The sequence below is a fragment of the Fulmarus glacialis genome, unplaced genomic scaffold, assembly GCF_000690835.1.
Source record: "Fulmarus glacialis isolate BGI_N327 unplaced genomic scaffold, ASM69083v1 scaffold2621, whole genome shotgun sequence".
In the NCBI taxonomy this organism is placed as follows: Eukaryota; Metazoa; Chordata; class Aves; order Procellariiformes; family Procellariidae; genus Fulmarus; species Fulmarus glacialis.
The window spans coordinates 24,373-43,716 of NW_009190681.1; the positions used below are offsets into that span (position 1 = coordinate 24,373).

Here is a 19,344-nt window from a genome sequence, read left to right on the forward strand (position 1 = left end):
GCTGCCAAGGGGGCTGACTGGCCCAGCTTTGGCCGGCGGCAGGTCCGTCTCGGAGCCGGCTGGCTCTGTCTCTGTCCGGCATAGGGGCAGATTTTAGTATCTTTTCACAGAAACCAACCCTGCAGCCCCCCCGCTACCGAAACCTTGCCACGTAAAACCAACAGAGATGCCCAGCCCGGTGCTCTGCAGGGAGACAGCAAGTCGCGCATTTCTTGGGTGTCTCTTCCCTTCTTGGGGGTGGCAGAGGGATTTGGCAGTATTTCAGCGAGCCGACAAGGGATATCTGAGCACAAGTAGCGTGAGCCAGACCTGATACAGAGCACAGCACAGAGGAAAGGTGTCAGCAACCAGCAGCCCTCTAAATCCTTGGGGCTCCAAAAGCTTGCTGTAGGCTGCCCCAAACTTTGGGCATCCCAGCCCAGTTGACCTCAGGCCAACTGTTGACGTCTTTGGTGTCACTATGCACTGGGTCTGGCTGGGATGGAGTTAACTTTCTTCCTAGCAGCCCCTATGCTGCTGTGCTTTGCGTGTGGAGCTAAAATGGCGTTGGCTGTTGCTGAGCAGGGTTTTGGCTATTGCTGAACAGTGCTTGCACAGCATCAAGGCTTCCTCTCCACTCCCCTGCCCGAAGGCCTGCAGGCTGGGGGTTGCAAGAGGCTGGCAGGGGACACCGCCTGGACGGCAGACCCAGGCTGACCAAAGGGATACTCCATACCAGGTGATGTGGTGCCTCAGCAATAATGGCTCGGGGCAAGGAGGAGGAAGGGGGACGTTCGTGGTGATGGTGTTTGTCTTCCAGGCAAGCGTTACGCATGCTGAGGCACTGTGTGCCAGGAAGTGGAGGTACATCTGCCTGGTGTGCCAGGAAGTAGAGGTACATCTGCCTGCCGACAGGAGGAGAGAATGAAATCCTTATTTTGCTTGGCTTAAGCGCTCACATGACACAATTTCTGCAAGCTGACAGCATGGGGGAATGTGACAACTGCTGCAGAAAGACAACACCAATCCCCTGCTCGGGGACACTGCTTGGGATGCAGAGGGATGACTTCTGCCCTGGGATCTCTCACAGACTTTCTACAAGGCGTTTCTGGGGGTACTCACTCTTTGGAGAAACACCTTCACTACCAAACATATCCCCTCACACATATACTCATACACTCTCTCTTTTTTAAATTTGCTAGTAGCTTTTTCTCTTCAGGCTCGTGTTGAGCTTAAGGGACTAAACTAAACTGAAACTCAAGAGGCCTCATTTAACGTAAGTCCAAGTCTCTTCGTTTTCATGCCAGCTTCTGAAGTACATTTCCATAAGCTCCTGTCACACATCAAACCCATGCTCCAGCAGAAGGAGAGGTGAAGGAAGAAGGCAGCAAAACAGCACACCTGGCAGACTAAACCTGTGTCACGCACCAACTAATGGAAGAGACAGAACTGATGTAGTAGATACAGTTTGTTACAGTACCTATTATTCTATATTGCTCGCTTCCGTAATTTTAAACAATGAAGATTTGTTGCTTAGAAGTTAGGTAACTAACAGGTGTTGTGTTTGTAAGTGTGGAATTGTAACTAGTATAAACTGTGTATCCCAGAAGCATTGTTAGATTCTAGTGAAGATTAACCTTGGAAACGAGAACCATAAACAAACGTGGTCCAGACGTGGCTCGGAGACAAACCTCGACCTTATAAGGAAAGAAAGAAACAAGTTCACAAAGACTTCACTACCCTGCCGACCACCAGAGACCACCCGAGACCCTCAAGAAGACCCTAAAGGCTTTAGTGCGCATGTGTCTAGGATGATGTAATATTATAATTAGTTCCTGGAAATCTAATGAATATGTAAAAGAGAAATTTAAAATATGTATGAGAAGCATGGATATAAACAGAAAGGTGATTAGACCAGGTGTGCTTGATTTGTGGCAAGTCCACCGAGCACCCAGGCCTGAATAAAACAATATCTCTCCTGAGCATGTGGAATTGGTTACTTGCACACTGGGCACGAATACGCTTTTCGGACAACAGAACCACACATAGGTGCTTGGCTTGACCCTGAAATAGCAAACTGGAAGCGGACAGGGTAGAGAGATCTGGTAACACATGAAACACGGAAAGAAAGCAGCAAAAGAGATGGGTGGATCTCTCTTGTCCTCCAGATTTGCAACAGGAAACACAGAGTTCGAGGTGGTCAAGCAACACCCCTTTCAGTTGGCAACAGTTGGCTTTTTGAAGACAAAAGCAGCTGCAGCTGAAACACCCAGCAATGCTGGCCTTGTGCAGACTTGCCCTTGCTGTGGCTTCTGACCAGGCATTCTTGCTTTCCCCTGCTCTGTGCAGCTTTCCAGCCACCTGCTGCCACTTTCAGCTTTCTCTGCTATATATGTTCTTTTTAATCTCTCCTGAATCCTGCCTACATTTTTTGAAGGAAAGATGAAATTGGATTTTTTTTCAAGCCAGGTTTTCTAAGGAAGCAAGTTTTATGTGATCTGTCAGGACAGTAACCTTTTTTACCTCCCCTTCAGACGTATTTGAGACAGTCTTTCATTTCTACATGCAAAAGAAGATGGGAGTTTCTACACACAAAAGACAATGGAGCCATTCTTCTTTCCCTTCGCTGCCAGGACCATGAGAGACAGGAGGATATTACAGTAGGCTATTACATAGGGATGCAGCTATTATGGTGGTGGCGGGGGACAACTAGAAAGATGGGGCAGCACTCCAGAGAAAACCAGGCTGAATTAGTTCTGCTGCTCACAGAGCAGCTACAAATCATATGATTGAGACATGTGGGAGGGAGAACAGATCCTGCAGCTGAGAGTGGCTGTGGGGCGAGTGCGTAATAACAGAACGTGCCTTCTGGTGGGGTCACTGAAACAGCATCCCAGCACCAGCATGGCATCCCCACCTGCAGCACTCTTTCGCCTGCCCCATGGCCCCACAAGCTAAGCACAGCCTCCGTGTGTGCACAGGGGGAAGGGTGTCAGAACAGGACTTTCCCTGCAGCACTAGAAACAAAAACCTGGCCTCACTGCAGGGCAAACAAAAAAGTTTGCATCACCTTGTACAACTCAACGACTAAACATTACACAACATAATACAATGTGGAAAGCGACAACGCTCTCAGACTACATTTACATGAGGAAACTTAAAATCTTTAGGATCCTTAATCGAACAGTAATTCAGCCATTGCGATGGAACAAAAGTAACAAGGACAGGGATTAGACATTTCTGTGATGTTAACTCTACTCACTGGGGTGCCACTGAATAGCTGCTTAGTTGCAGATTAAAGGTTTTCTATATGAACTTAAGCATTCAAGTTCTCTCTTTCCCAAAGATTTTGGGATTTTCACCACACAGCAGGACAGACAAGACAGATCCAACTAGTACACACACTATTTTGCAAGAGACTTTAGTCTCATGGGCTTTTGGGTCACAGTAGTAGAAGAGATGTATGGCATGGATTTAAATATCTATTTTACAAGCTTGACAAGAACCTGCGGGTTGGTGCAGTGCTTTCACTGTTAATATTATCTAAGCTACCTGATCTTGTTGCAATCACACCACTTTTTGCAGCATAATCTTATCCTAAACTAATAAATGTGCTGCACGCTTTTCAGCACTCATATACAACATAGGTCCAATATGAGAAACTACTGTTGAGCTCCTTTAAGGAATGATAAAAATCACAAGTCTCCAAGCAAATGAATGAAAAGAATATTTGTTTTGCTACTCTTTTCCTTAAAACAACTGACAACAGGAAAGAAACAGTCTTAAAGCATCAGTAAGCTATGGGAAAGGAGATCAGCAGAAAGGGGAATCCAGCCTTCCTTTTCTGTTAAAATTCTCACCTGTCCTCGTGAAGAGTCTGGACTAGAATTTACATTTCACATTGGGTTTGGCTGATTTAGACAGTCACTTGTGTCTTCAGAGAAGCCTCTGAATTTGCTCAGCTGAGCTTTAATTAGAGTTCTGCCCTGTGAGCTCAGCTATTTGTCCCAGCAGATCACTGTTTTGAATAACTCTTCAGCTGTGCTGTTTTTTCTAGTGTAACCTGGGCAGGACAGAATGATTTTCTCGTGGGAACTCTCCAAGTCTTTGTCTGCAGGAGGAATTGGTTGCCTTTGAGAGATGAGACAGTTTTCCTCAGTTGTGCTCTGTGTTCTCACGGAGGAAGGTGAGTTGTTTTCCTTGCATGGTTCTCTTCTGGTGCTTTCAGGACACTGAGAAATGTCTGTAAACACTACAAACAAGAAATAAAGGAACAGTAAGGAAAGAGACATGTGATCCTCATCAAGGAAACTAACAGTGAGTTTATTGCACCAGGCTAGTAATAATCAAGCAGGAACTTGAACTGTAACATCTAGCTTGAATGGTGTTATGTTACTGACCAAAATCACTCTATGCAAGATCCTGCTGCAAGAACTCATCAGGTTTAATATTTCCTACTGCAAATAGTCTTACGTTTACATGATTTAAGTAGAGATTGAGAGATAAGTCAGAGAGAAGAAGATAAATTGTTTTGAATTTCTTAGCTGATAGATTAAACACTACTTCTTAGTTAGTACTCTGTTTTCCAATATCCGGTTACCTTATGTAATAAACTGTAAGTTTGTGTTTTAGTTCTGATATTTATACTGGGTTGGTAACAAAACTTTTAGAATAATAAAACAAAATAATAGAAGACTTTTGGCATAACAATAAACTAGCTATTCACTCAGCCCCTAAGAAATGGGAAGCACTCTAGCCAAGAAAAGTAGTTAGGTGTTTTTTGTGGTCATCATTAGCAAACCGATAACACACCACACACACATGACCAAGTATATTACAGCACTGTCAGCTGCTCCATGTTAAGTCCAAGTTGGATTTTGTGATCAAAACCAGATTTTCCATGCTTTATATATCAAACAGCCCATTCCCTCCCAAGCTTTAGTTTTTGCCTTTTGAGCAGAGCATGGCATTTAAAAATTTACACATAAATCTGTTTTATGAATATTTTTCATAAAGAAACATTCAAGAAGTTTAACATTTGTTGAGCCATTTAGCATCGCATCCTTAATTAAAAGAGTAACAATACATTTCTCACAGAGCTAAACTACAGTGAAGTCTAGGAATACAGTTCTATATTCTTGTTTCAAATGACAGACAACATCTGACAGTTCTCCATAGGACTGAAGCCAGATGTTGTTCTTTGCAGAAAGCTACCTTTAATTCATTTCCTCCTGATTTATTATGTGCCTCCTTGCAGCATAGGTGACCACCACAAGCTTAAACTAGATATAAATTTTCAATTGTCCTGCCAACTCCTTAAATCAAAAGGACTTTTGGGTTAATTTTCTGACTTGGAAAAGACTTACAAAGCAACACAGCTGAAAGGGGGGCAAAAAAAGGAGGAGAGAAGGCACAAAACCCCACTACTGTGCCCTGCTTCCTCTCAGCAACCACCACGCTAGCCATAGACATAATTACCTGCCTCTCAACAACAGAGGGTTACAGGGCCCTAGCACATTCAGTAAGATGCACGTGGTTGCAATGACAGTTGCAGGAGGAAACACCTAATTTGGGTCCTCCCTTCTGCTCACTTCATTAAGTTTAAATGAGAAGTATCTCCTCTAATCACCCTGATGAACTTTCTTCCTCCCAACAACCAGAATTGAACTACTGAAGCCTATGGATACTGACAAGACTGAGTTAATCTGGTTATCCAACACCACATAATTTCACCCAAAACTTCTTCAGCCACTTCCTGTGTATTAAATGAAACCCAATGGAAATCTGCTCCCAAAGCTTTTAACAAAACCTCTGCTGGCAAGACTGGCTCAAAGCAAGAGTACACCGCCTACAGACATCCTGGTTTGTCTGCAGCATGGGTTGCAGAGGCATTGAATTTCCAGTCTTCAGTAGTCCCACCATTAAAGGTGATGGAGGCTGGATCACACCATCAGCAGATGGAAATCTGAGATGATGTGCTGTACGTCATAGACAAAGAGCTACAGCCAATCATACAGAAGTGACAATCAAAACCAGTAAAAAATAATAGTGCCAGTCTGGATTGGAGAACTGCAGTGGACAGAAAGTCTAAAGGAAATCTAGCAACAGGCATAGAAAGAAAAGAAACGCATATCTGGCTGCAGAATTAGGATATTCCAGCTATAGAGCCAATGTGTCTACGCATACAGATCAAAAATTTTCCATAGAAAATACATCTCCAAAGGTAGTGCAAGATTGAAACAATAACACACTACACAGACTCCCTAAAGTCTACTATAGCCAGAGAGATCTCACCGTTCTGGAGGGGAGACAATTCCTGACTGCTCTTCTGGCGAGGTGGTGACAACAGCACAGCTGGCTGGAAGATGTGAGCTGGCAAGCTTCTACCAGATCCTGCACCACCTGAGGCACCTGGCCTTGGGGGAAACTTGAAAGAAGTTCTTCCTGTGGGAATTTCAGCGTATTTTCCCTGTTGTCTGCATCGGTCCTGGGCTCAGAATAGCTCAAATCAGGTTTTTCTAAAGAAAAAGGCAAAGCAGGGATAAAAGACTTTTTAAAAAAAAAAAAAAAAAAAAATTAGTTTTAGTGCAATAGCAATGAAGGGAAAAAATTCAGTAACAACTCTTATGTTTAGGTATCTGAAAAAACAGACTAGAGTATGTTCCCCACACACTCCTAACTTCCTTCTCATCCCCAGGTACAGAACTCTTTCACTCGAGCATAATACAAATCTTTACTGGCCTTAAGAACAAGAAGAGTTCTTACATGTAGCGTCACAATTTCAGGATACTAGTAAGAGATCTGTTTGTAGCCGCTGCACAAGACTTACAGACATATGACTTGTGAGGAATAGGTATCTAAGTGAGCTGCATTTGGTAATATTCTCTTGAGAAAAGCAGACCTACACACTTGTCCTAATGCCCCTATATTATAAATTCGATGGCAACAATGGTGGAGTAGAAATCAATTCGAAGCTTTTTCGAGCTTTCTGATGATCTTTTTCTGACTTAATTCAAATCAGACATCTCTTCAGTAAAAAAAGAAGTTATTCTTCTGTATTTAACTACAACTAGTTTGTGTCTACATTGCCAAATATTTTGAACATACTAGGGGGACACAAAATGAAAAGCATGAAATCAAAGTTGTAGCTAGCTGTGAGTCCACAGTACTTCTAATATGCTTATATCCACTGCTCCATCAGTGCTATCTTTGGACTCTTCCTTCACGATTTTGTGCAGGACATTCGTTCCCAAAAGAGAAGTTAGCGGAAAATTAAGCAGAACATATCTGATCCCAAAATGCAAGAGACAAAAAGCACCCTTCAAAGGCAAAGAGCCAGAAGAGACGGTTCGCATAAAATACTGCTCGTGGTTCACATTACTGAGATTTTAAGATTGAAATTAAAACCCACTATTCAATGACCCCGGCAAGAAATTAGAAAGATCTTCCTGCTCTGCTTCACTGTACAGAATTGCATTTCCAAAGTATCCCCCTCACACACTATTTGTCACTATGATATCCCCCCTACTCCTTTCTCAGCCACTCTTCCTCTCTCCAGAGAAGTCCTACGTTAACTTACGCATGGTTACTGTGCTAAAACTAGCTATCTCAAACATCTCACAGCCAGTCAGATGCCTTAAGCATACAAGAGATCTCCTTCTGAAGGAGGAAGAGGAAGAAATACTTTTGTAACTTTAGAAAGCTTTCCTCTCAGGAACATGCCTTTCCCCGAGAAGAGAGACCAATAAGGAAAGAAGATTTGGAAATTCTAATCCTGCAGAATTGTTGAATAGGAAGGTTTGGGGTTTGTTTTTTTGGTTTGTTTTTTTTTTTGAGGGGCACTTTTTTGATTGTTTGGGTTTTATGTTTTGGGATGGGGTTTTTTGTTTGCTTTTACAAAGCCTGGGGAAATAACAAAAAAGGGGTCTGGTACACGGCTTCTTCCTGAGAACCCCCCAGAAACAGTCAGGAAGAAAGTTTTTGACCACAAAAATGTCCATAAAAACAACATTTAACTAAGGAATACAATAGTTCCAGGGAATCTTGGGATTCACAAGGAGTTACTGACCTTGAGAGCAAAATCAATACATTTAAACAACCGATTGGGAAAGACAGTTGGCAGAAAACTCCGTAGTGAAAGAACGTTAAAAGTACAAGGTGAATCATGTTTGGTTAGTTTGGCCATCGATCCTACTGGCTTAACTTATCCTGCATCTATGGTATATATCACTCAACTGGTCACTCACTTGTGACATAAAGTCACAAATATCAAGTAACAGACTTCTGCCTGGTTAGTTAACAGGCCTCAGCAGCTCCTGTTTCTGGTCAGCAGCGACCTCCAGCGTCTTATGGAAGAACCAATCTCATACTGCCAGGCCACCTCAGCAACCAAAAGGTGAGATCCTGATTCAGTTGGGTTTTCGGGGTTTTTTGGGGGTTTTTTTGTTTGTTTGGGTTTTTTTAAGACCCTCAGAATAAACCTGACTTCGTAAGCCATCTTAACGGGGCAAGCCTGCTCCCCTCTTTTTTTTTTTTTTAAATAATATATTACATATCACTTAAAGCTCAAGCCCAGGACTTGGCTAAAAGGTTAATCCTGATCCAGACAGAAGGATGCCAATGAGGATGGAATACAACCTATAATATTGTTAACAAATAATCTGTAGCAAAATGCTTGTGCTCACAGCAGAACCCATGGCATATGAATTTCCAGAAGTGAGATTCACACTCACGCAAGAGGTATTTATTCAAACAGACATCTATTAAATACCAGATTTTCCACTAGAGGGATAAACTAACCACAACTCCTGTTTCATTCTTCATGCATGCTACACACACCTTGGCCGTTCACTGGACTTTTGCTTGCAATTCCAAAATGGTTTGGACTTTGTTCTCTCCTAGGCTCTACCAAAGGGAGGCCTTTAAATGCTTGTGTGAGAGAGATCAGCTGTTCATCTGTTACCATCATGTATTGCTGAAGCTTCTTCTAAAGGAGGAAGGAAAAAAGAGAGACACAGAAATCTGTATTCTAGCAACATGAATTAGAAAATTATATACCACAAGCAACTTTGGGAAGAAATTTGGCCTCTTAATACCACTGCATGAATCTGTAGGATTCCAGTGAGGTATTAAATATTACTGCCTCCATGTTTCTCATTTATTTTCTCTCCTGACTCAAATAAATTATTTGTTTTTCCTTTTCCTAACTTATGACCCCACTTTCTCTCCAAGGTTGCTTTATTGCTTTATTCCCAAACGTAACCATTGAACAAATCTATCTCCACTGCAAACTGAAAAAAACCAAAAAAGTAGTCTACTCTGATGCTCCAGTAGTTAACCGTATAGCAGTGTGGAGGAAGACGTTTAAACTTTTAGATTGATAAAGTAAAGCTCAGTTTCACAGAACTAGCATTTTCTCAGGCTTTAAAGTTAAACATCATAAATGAAGATAAAATTACTTTCCAAACATTCCTTCCCCCCACCTCATACCTGCTATTATAATTCTCGGGCTCCTCATTCAATTTTATAATTTTCTTTCTGTTTATTGTTAAAATCTCTCTAACATGAGACAATGCATCTCAGCCCATATTTGCAACACAGCTCAGTATTCTAACAAATCATCCTGATGGATAAGTAGCAAGGGGGGCTCAGTACCTGCATAGTAATGTTTTCTTCCCTCACTAGAAGTATTTCTGCAGTCAGAGCATCAGTTCTCTGTGTTCATTCAACATCTCTTCATGCTGCTGCCTTATCACCTTTTTCTCACACAGCTGCATTTCACTCTAAAGAGGGAGAAAAAGTTAAAAACCTACTATAAACCAATACAGATTCATATTTGGAAACAGCAATAGGTCCAGATGACATCATACTGTAACACCTCTTCCCACTATTGCTAAATTGACTTCATTACTTTCTTGATAAAATCCAATTTTCAGGGCTTGAGAACTGTCAGCAAGCTCACTGTTCCTTCTTTGTTCCTCCAGAACACTGTAGGGAATCCTATACATCCTTGTTCTTCTGCCTTTACAACTTTTACAGGCTGTAACTACAAGCATTGTCTCTCTGCACAGATACGTTTTTTTAAGTCACTGAATCTTCATGCAGTAATCGAGTAACTCCAGGTGTGCTGATGCTTGTCAGTATCCTGTGCTACTTGTGCCTATTCTTAGGCACAGTAGGTAGGATTTGGGTCTGGTATACCCTGAAAGAAGTATCTTCATTCCAGTCCACTGATAGGTGTACCTCTTAATCACGGAAGCTTTAACACTGCATCAGACTATGCAGAAGCAGAGATAGAGAACATAGCAATACAGATTAATGTAGCATGCATACACTCTATCTTTTTGCCCTGTGAGTCTGGCAAAGAAATAGCATTTTTAGCAGAATGGTGGGGGGAAAAAAAAGTTAATTCTAACATTTGTCAGCTGACATTGAAATTCATTTAGGAACCAAGTCAGGTTTATCCGCTTCCCTTTAAGAACTTTCTATAGCTTGGCAAACATTTCAGAAGTTTCTTCTTCCCCTTTTCTCTAGCCTCTTCTATATTCACTACCTTCTTCTTCTTGTAGAAGTTGATTTTTTAATCGCCTATTAATACAACTTTCATGAAAGATTCAGTAATTCAAGTTTCTCTTCCTACTTTGTATATATAATTTTGAGAATAAATTAAGCAACATCCTTTATCATAATTTTTCTGCATTCAACTTTTCTGCAGCAAAGCTGGAAAATATTTTTTTCTCCACAGAAGAGGAAGGAAATCTTTCTAGAAGCTTCAAAAGCTCCTGAACACTGATTGTTTACCTGAAATCAGAGGCTTTTTAAATATCCGCTGCAAAGTCATTTTCTTGAAATGCATTGCCAGCTGTAATTGAGGCATTGGAATTTTGCTAACTCTCTTGGCTAGGCAAGACAGATGGTGCACACAAGCACTTCATTTATTCCTAGCATCACAAGGACCAGGTTTTAGGAAATATTGAGACAAGCTGTGCTTCTTCCCAGTGAATTCTCAAATTCTAATTGTAATTAAAGCTCCATAAAAAGGGGTAAAGTCAGTGAAGATTATGGATGCAGACTGTCTATCTCGAGCAACTCTGAATATGATTAGCCACAGTTTGTAGCTTGAGCGATTTCTGCATATTTCTACTCATGAATTTAGGTAGTAAATCTAAAAAAGTTGCAGACAATTCTGCAAGCAACAATCAACTCCTGGAAGGAAGGAATGGTAATACATCTACTAAAGTAGAAACAACATCATAGAGGTGCTCAGTAAAAATTGGGAATACAAGTAAGAATCAGCTTACATCTTTCAAAATAAGTAGTCTCTTTAAACACTCAAGAGTCCTTGGCCTTCTGTCTGAATAAAATAAAAGCTCTTAAGATACATCGAATGTTACATTCATAAAGAGAAAGCAGCAATTAAGAAAGAAAAAAAAATGACAAAGAAAATCTGGAGTAGTTTTGGAGGAAGCCTGAGGGTCAAGAATAACTCATTTCTGTGGAACACAAATTAAAGACAAGCTAAATAGGGTTATAACTGCAATTATGTTTATAATATGAGTTTGACGCTATTAAATTGATGTTTTCCTACTAAATGGAAACCATTCTATTGGATGTCCAGAAGATCCTTCCCCGTAACTGCAAAAGAACCAAATTTAATACCCTATTTTGGTATTACAAGTTTAACAGAGAACAAACATTCTTAACTTCTTTTAAAACGTAAGATCTCAGCAAAAGTCCATCTTCTGATGGTAGAGCTTTTCACTCCTGAATTGATTATTTACTGTTTGCTTCTGAGACAGGTCTTAAAGTAAATTCTTCCATATAGATTAAATACAGGGTAATACAAAGAATAAGTTGTTATACATCCAGACAAAAAAAAATCAAATTTTAAAATAAGGTGAGTTCTTTTCCTCAATTATATACTCTGAAAAGGAACCAAAATAGGACGTTTGTTCTATTGCCTTTGCTACGAAATGGAGCATTGGGATTTAGATAACATTCTGCTGCATCTATTAAGAATGCAGGAACTGCCATAATCTGGTTCAAAATTTCACATAGGCCCAATGAATCTGTGAGCCACTGCTGCATCTTGAGTAGTTCTGGGTTAGAGATGAAATAAAAAACACTCCTCTTCTTTTTTCTTTTTTTAAAAAGGAGTTCTACATGGCTTACAGGTAGTCGTCTTTATGGAATTCCATTGATCCCCAGCTGTGCACTGCTACAGTGAGCACTTGGTCATTCTTGCTTAAGGTGAAGTTGCTGCTATGAATAGAAAAAGAGAGCTAAGGAATCCCTCAAAGAAGATTGGGGATTTGGGTCCACTGCTCTAGTGACAATAAATAGCATCACCTTTGGGAGGCAAAGGAAGAAAATGAATTTGTAAACAAGGCTATAGTTAATACCCTGCTACAAGTCTGAATATATTTAAATAACAAATTTAAAATTATTTCAATTGCTATTTTCTACTAATAGTCACTGAGTGACTTTCATTGCAGTCAGCTCCTCCCTTTTCATTAAGGATACCTGTTTCCAGCAAACAAAAAGTTTTAACTCCTAATTGCATGTAATCCAAATAATAAGTAATGATAATCAGACCTCAAACTAAACTGATTGGGAGCCAGGAAGGACTATAGTTCACATCTGTAAAGCAACCTTACACCCTTTTTCGTTCACTCTATAGATACAATTCAGAGTCTTCTCACTTCTTTGAGGCAGCGCATCAAACGACAGAGCGTGTTAACCAGTGACAAGGTAAACCCGGTGAGGCCTTCACTACTCAGTTTTTTGAACCTCAACGACCTGTACATCACTCATATTCCTCCAATTCATGTTACACTTCATATATCATGTGGTTGAGAGCATCTAGGTTGGATTTGTTGTCCCTCCAAAGGTCAACGGGGATTGAATTAGCTGGAGAATCATCTCTCCTCTGTCTTGCAGAGTTCTATGTAGTTTGTCTTCTTTTCACTGGGGGGGGGCGCGCGGGGAGGGGAAGTGTCATTGGAATTTCAACTTGTATAGAAAGCTTTGCAATACATTGTTTATTGAAGTAAAGCAAAGGAGAGGCCCTCTCTTGCCCTGAGCTGAAATGGACAAAGAACATTGCCAGTTCCAGTTATTTTCAGATCATCAAAAAACACATTTTTGCCACCACATTAGTATCTCTCAAGTATGATTGTTTGGTGCTTTTATCTTAGATACCTGTTTATACTTTTCTCCTTCTCAGTTAAAAGCATGGAAACAGTTTGCCAGTGAACAGCCAGTGAAAAATACCAGCTGCTTTCAGGTCTCATATTTAGCGAGCAACTCTTTTACAACAATCCTTTCATGTTACAGTTTTTATCTGATGTCAGTCCCCACGTACAAACGTGGGTAGAATATAGGGACTGAAATGCATCATAATCTGTGCAGCATAGAATAGAAAGCTATAACAGAAACAGAAAAGCCCTGCACAGGAGAGAACTCCATGGCTAGCAAGGTAACGGGTAGCATCAAAGTGCCATATTTATGGTTCCCAGATTCCTATGGACTTTGCTTCGCCAGTGAACGTGCAGAATACAGGGGAATACACTACACAAGGGGCTGTGGAATGTCCATCCTTAGAGATGCTCAAGACTTGGCTGGACAAGGGCCCCCTAATCAAACTTCGGCATTAGCCCTGCGACAACTTGCAAAGATCCCTTTCAACCTACATTTTCTTATGATATTAAGGACCTTGGTCAAAGAGAGGTATGTTATTTTTAAAAGTACTAAACTTTTTTGCTGCAATTTACTTTTGTTTCCTTGAGTTCAGGTTCAGCACTTGTCTCCACAGTAAGTGGAGCCTACAGTCTTCATCTTCGTTCTCAAGTCTTGAATGAATTCTCTTGACTACATTGGTAACATTGAGGGCTGATTTAAACACAAAACAAAACAAAACATACACACATGAAATATTTTGGGTATGTTCTTAATAGTAATATGCTATAAAGTAATCTTACTAGAAGAGCTGGGTTTTTAGTCTGGAAATTCATCTGAGCCAAATTAGCACATCTCTGTCTCTCACCCCCACCCAGAAAAAGAATTCCAGACAGGATCTTGTGAACAGCTTAACAGCCCTTGAGAGGCTGTGATTTGGCAAATCCAACCTGACTGACCCAATGACGGAGAAACAGTTGCTGGCATCGAAGGCACATTTGATTCCTGTGATAAGGTATTTTTTCTCATATCCTTTTCGGCCTACAACTGAAAATTCACGAAGGAATTTTCTTCTCTCAATAGGCAAAGTAGCTTACATTCAAAACAAGCATAATAGTGAACTGTAATAGGGTAATAGCATGATTCTAGATTATCTGTGCAGTCTAGAAAGAGCTTTTTAAAATATCTGTAACTGCTCAGGTGAGTTCCCTGCTCACATTCATTCCCAGTCTGAATGTTAAAACAAGGGGTTTCCCTAAAATTCTGTGGTCAGGAAAGGAGGAGGGGGGCAGAAACAGAAAAAACAACTATACCAATGCAACACCCTTTTAACTCCACCTATTTCCAGTGTTAACAAGGTGGAAACCTGAATGGATATATTTCTACTGACCTGTCAGAATTGATACTGGATTTGAAATTCAGAGTCATGGTGTCCATCTTCTGATTGATAGATTGATAATACTTCCTCTTCCACTTCATTAAGAGCATTTTTAGGAGACAACAGAGAAAACAAAAGGGATTTTAGAACAATTTCAATTCATCTTTAGGAAGAAGTTAGAGATCAATTTTCTGAAATTGTTTCAAGAAAAAACCAAAAACATTTGTTTCAGTCTCCACCTCCAAAACAAAACTTAAAAAAAAGGAAAGAAAGAAAAACACAATCCTCTGTGGGAAGAGTTTTGGGGGACTTTAGTAGCTAAGAAATACTAATACTGACAATTGTCTCTGAAGATAACAGAGCAAGTGATTAATTCAATATCCAATATTTTATTTGGATGATTTATATCAAATAAGAAAGACCACACACACTGTAGGATAAAAAAAGCTTTAAAGACTGTACCAAAACAAATACAGAGATATAGCAGGCAGAACATGGAAAAAGCCACATAATTATAGCACTTCTAAAATTTCAGCCATTTGACATCACAAGCTAAACAACCTTGTAATGAGATCTGCAAAATTACATTTATATTCTATGCGTAAAATGCAACCAACTACGTGTAAAATACAATCCTACGTACCACATTCATAGTGAAACTTAAGCAATCAAATTTGGAATTAGGGTTCCTCAAACTACCAGGTTTCTGCTCTTCTATCAGATAGCCGTTAACTATGATTTTCTTAGGCACATAAGGAAAAGAAAATCTCACAGAAGCTCAGCAGACAACTATCAGTACACATGCCTTTTAAAAATTTAAGCCTATCCTGCAGCATGCATCCAGTGATACAGCTTATAAAGACGCTGCAGTTAACTCTTCGTATTAAAAAAAAACAAAAAACAAATACCACATCAATATACGTGACAGCAGTACTGCAACTCAGATTGCAGATATTTGTGCAAGATAGTAGGAAACAGGATTAGAGAACCATGAGAATATGACACCATCACTTTCATTCCCACAGCCCTTTTGGTCTTCATCAGTGAGATGCTTTCCAGGAGTGTCATATGCCTGTTCTCAAACCACAGTGAGCATTCCTGGTACAACTCATGTTATGAAAAGAAAACAGAACACAAAGGCAATCTAAATGAAATTTTAAACAAATTTAAACATTTTTAAAAACTTTTTAAACAAAATAAATAATTGTAAAAGAATGTGAAGTATTAAAAGTTGAACTTGTAGGACTAATCAAGGCTATTAACTGGGGTACATTTACATGTGTGTTATCAGAAATAAATTGGAGCCCAGCTGGCTATGTCCCCATATATGCAGACAAAATTAGAAAATCAAAGGCATATTTCGATATGTAGCTATTAGTTAAGTGACACAAGAGTTGTTTTCTTAGTCTGTAATTACTTTGTTCTCTTGCTGATAATTCCAGAATTTAAAAGGGAGAGCATGCTGATATGAGAGAGCTTCTATGAGACATAAGAAGTTGGTGTCTCTCATATTCGAAGGTTAAGAAATAAAAAAAAATCATGATTCCCAGAGTCTCACAAAACAAACTGACCTCCATTTAACACCGTTTTCTACATTTGTTATCAATACACAGAAGAAAGGTTTAGGTCTGCTTGGAAACTCCACCTTCGAATATTCTTATTTTGTGCAAACAAAAAAGCTACAAGACATGCATGGAACTGAATATACATTACCTGGGAATCCATGACAGATTCACTAAGAATGGAAAGCTGAGTGGGAGGATGACATTTTTGTACAATGGGTCCTTGAGGTGATTCTAGGTCACAGTTAGGAGCCATTGCTACATTAGGGAAACCTAGAGGAATCAGACAAAATAGGAAAGAACATAGAGGACTCAGTCTGTAGTATGTCGCAGGACTTTGTCCCAAAAAGCAAGCTCCCATACTTTGCACAAAAAGGGTCACAGGGATGTATGTCGCTTTAAAAAACTGCCAAAGGCCAACCGTAGAGTTATCTTAATATATTCGGCCATGTACCAGGCTTTTGTCCTTCTCACCTGTGTAAGTACACATGTGCAGAAGCAGCATGTAGAATGAAACAGTCATTATAAGCAAAAGAGAAGAGCACCCTACAGAGAAAAGGATCTAAGCTTAAGATGTCCCATGCAAACAGCCAATCCTGCCTTTCAGTAGCATAAGGACCCACAAACCACGGTAAGAAAAGGAAAAGCCTTGTTCACAAATTGATGATAAATCTTCAACGGTATCCAAGAGCAAGCAGTCAACCCACGTAGCAATGCAAACCAGAACTACTACTATTGATCAGACAGAATCTGAAAGTATAGCGTATAAGGCAATATTTCATACTGAGCAGACCGATTTTTCCTTTGGTTTTTTGGTACTGTTCTTCTAAACAGTTAGCAAGAGAACAGTCAACAAGACAATGTTTGCAAAGTTGGTAATGTGCAATTAGATCCTAATTAACATAGATCAGAAAACCATACTTCATTCTGAGTGACTAGAATTCACCTTGTTTTTCTGAAAAATTAAACAGTTGTTACTTCTGGGAGTCCCCATTAGCACTGACTCTTTCTCATTAGAGCAAATCCTCTCACCCCCGTCTTCTACTCCCAGTCTGACACAAGCAAGAAGCTTGACACACTCATCAAAACGAAGACATATATATGGCAATCAAAAAAGAAATCAGTATGCATCCTCAAATCTTTTGATCTCAGTGTTGTTGTGTCAAAGAACACTTATCTACATCTGACAGACACCCAAAAACTGCACTATTTGATTAGATCCAAATCAATTCAGGCAGACTTCTTTCATTCAGCCATGACTATTGAAAATCCAGCCTAAAAATTAAGCCGTATATCGCCATAAAAGTTTCAAGAGACACAAACACAGCTGATTACACCTGGCATCGGAAGACGTTTTGGGAATCCCCACGCATTTCTCAAAAGGCACAGCTTCTGTATTCAAGGTCTCTCTCCCCCAGTATTTGAAGTCCATCCCTGGCACCATGACAGCTGCCTCCTAAGGAGGCAGGTTTCTGAGTGCAAAGCAAGAGGCATTCAGCTACTGTGAGCCGAATGGAGCTGACTGCAGACGTGGCTTCGTGGGCAGAATGCAATTCAAAACTCCTCACTGACCTGTGGTTTCATTCACGAAGGTAGAAATGGTAAACTAGTAAAATTATATCCCACAACCTGTGAAGAAGGTAGTTATTCTTAAACACCTGAGAGGAGACCTGAGAGATATGTAAGTGACCTCCACTTCATCGTGGTTAATGAAATTTAGCAGAGAGACTGCAAGTACTTTAGAAGATCCCATAGAAAAGACAGGCTCATGTATGCCCTCCCACTCAAAATTTGAGAACTGAGTGACAATTTTTGCTCCCCCAGGAATCATAAGAGGGGCTGGTTTGCAGCATTTTCAGAGTACTATATGCTGTTATCTCCACAGAATTTCCTTCAGTGTCCTTTGATAAGATTGCTGGTTTATAATCAGCCTCATTCAAAAGAATTCTAGGCAGTGGCATTTCACTTGTTTCTCCCCCACCCCTCATTTTACTATGCTTTGTTATCTCAAGAAGTTTCCCCATATACCTAGTTTCCATGTCTTTCTAGTCTTTTGAGCCTGAATTACACTGCAATATATTACACTTCTCCTATAACCAATTTAGCAAATCAGTGAATATTCATCTCTCAATCACCTCACATATGTACTTTTCCAAATCACTATTCAGTTTTTACACTTGATACTAACTTAATCTAGTCTTTCCATTTAGCCATCTGATGTCAAAACAATGCAGGTTTTTAGACAAAGATCTAAAAAGATCTTCTGCCAGATCTGCAGAAGGGGGGAAAAAAAAAAAAAAAGAAAAAAAAAGTTTACCTGACCCAAAACATGATTCCTTTCCCTAACTCAATTAAAACTGAAGTGACATGTTTAATCAGACAAAAATTATCCTGATTAATTTGTTTTCACCCTCCCTACTAGATGTCTTGCAGCATCAGCAAGTTCCTAAGCTTCGCCCTCCTGCTTGAACATTTTTAGAGCATTGCTCCCAAGGTAATTAGCTCATATTTGCTTGTGATCAGCAGAAAATAAAGTGATATCAGTTTCTAAGCCCCCTAGGCCCACTTACATGCCCTCAACAAATTCACTGAGTGCTGTACCTTGTCCCAGTTTAGTATCACCTATGAATTTCATTAAAATTCATCTTCTCTCCGGTTTCAGATTGTTACTAGATAATTAAACAGGACTAATCCTAAAAACTCCCCACTATGATAACCCACTCACCACCTACCCTTCAGTGCCATACACTAACGTATTTTAAAAACAAGTTGTTATAGGACCAGTCAGTGTGGTGCCTATACATTCACAGTGCACAGTTACAGAGACAAACTCATTATTTTTTCATTCAGATTTTTAGGCAGACAAATCCCCAAAAGATTAAAATTTTGCTCATCCATTTTAAAACTTTTGCTCTCTTCTCTTCAACCTACAACTACAAGAAAAAACACACTAATAGCAGCATCTTCCTAGTTTTTGTCTCTGAGTCTTTTGCAGTTGAATGAGTAGGATTCAAGGGGCTTAGGAAGCTACAGTCTCACAGCAGTAAATAAAGCAAAAAGATCACCAAGATAACAGAGACAAGGAGACAATCCACAGTGGTTGTGCTGTACTAAGAGACACAGACTGAAGAGTCTCCCCAGTTACTCTGAACAACAGGACCTAGCAATTAACAAGATTTAAGCTAGGGACAGGTGAAAATGGTGACTTTCCTCCACCTATTTTTTTCTCTACACACAAGAAGATGCCAG

The 19,344-nt window shown here is 40.0% G+C and overlaps 1 pseudogene; it reads right to left on the reverse strand.

Annotated features, from left to right (window-relative positions):
* Nucleotides 1-1,975: 1,975 nt before the first annotated feature.
* On the reverse strand, nucleotides 1,976-14,628 carry LOC104082842 (annotated as a pseudogene).
* Nucleotides 14,629-19,344: the final 4,716 nt, after the last annotated feature.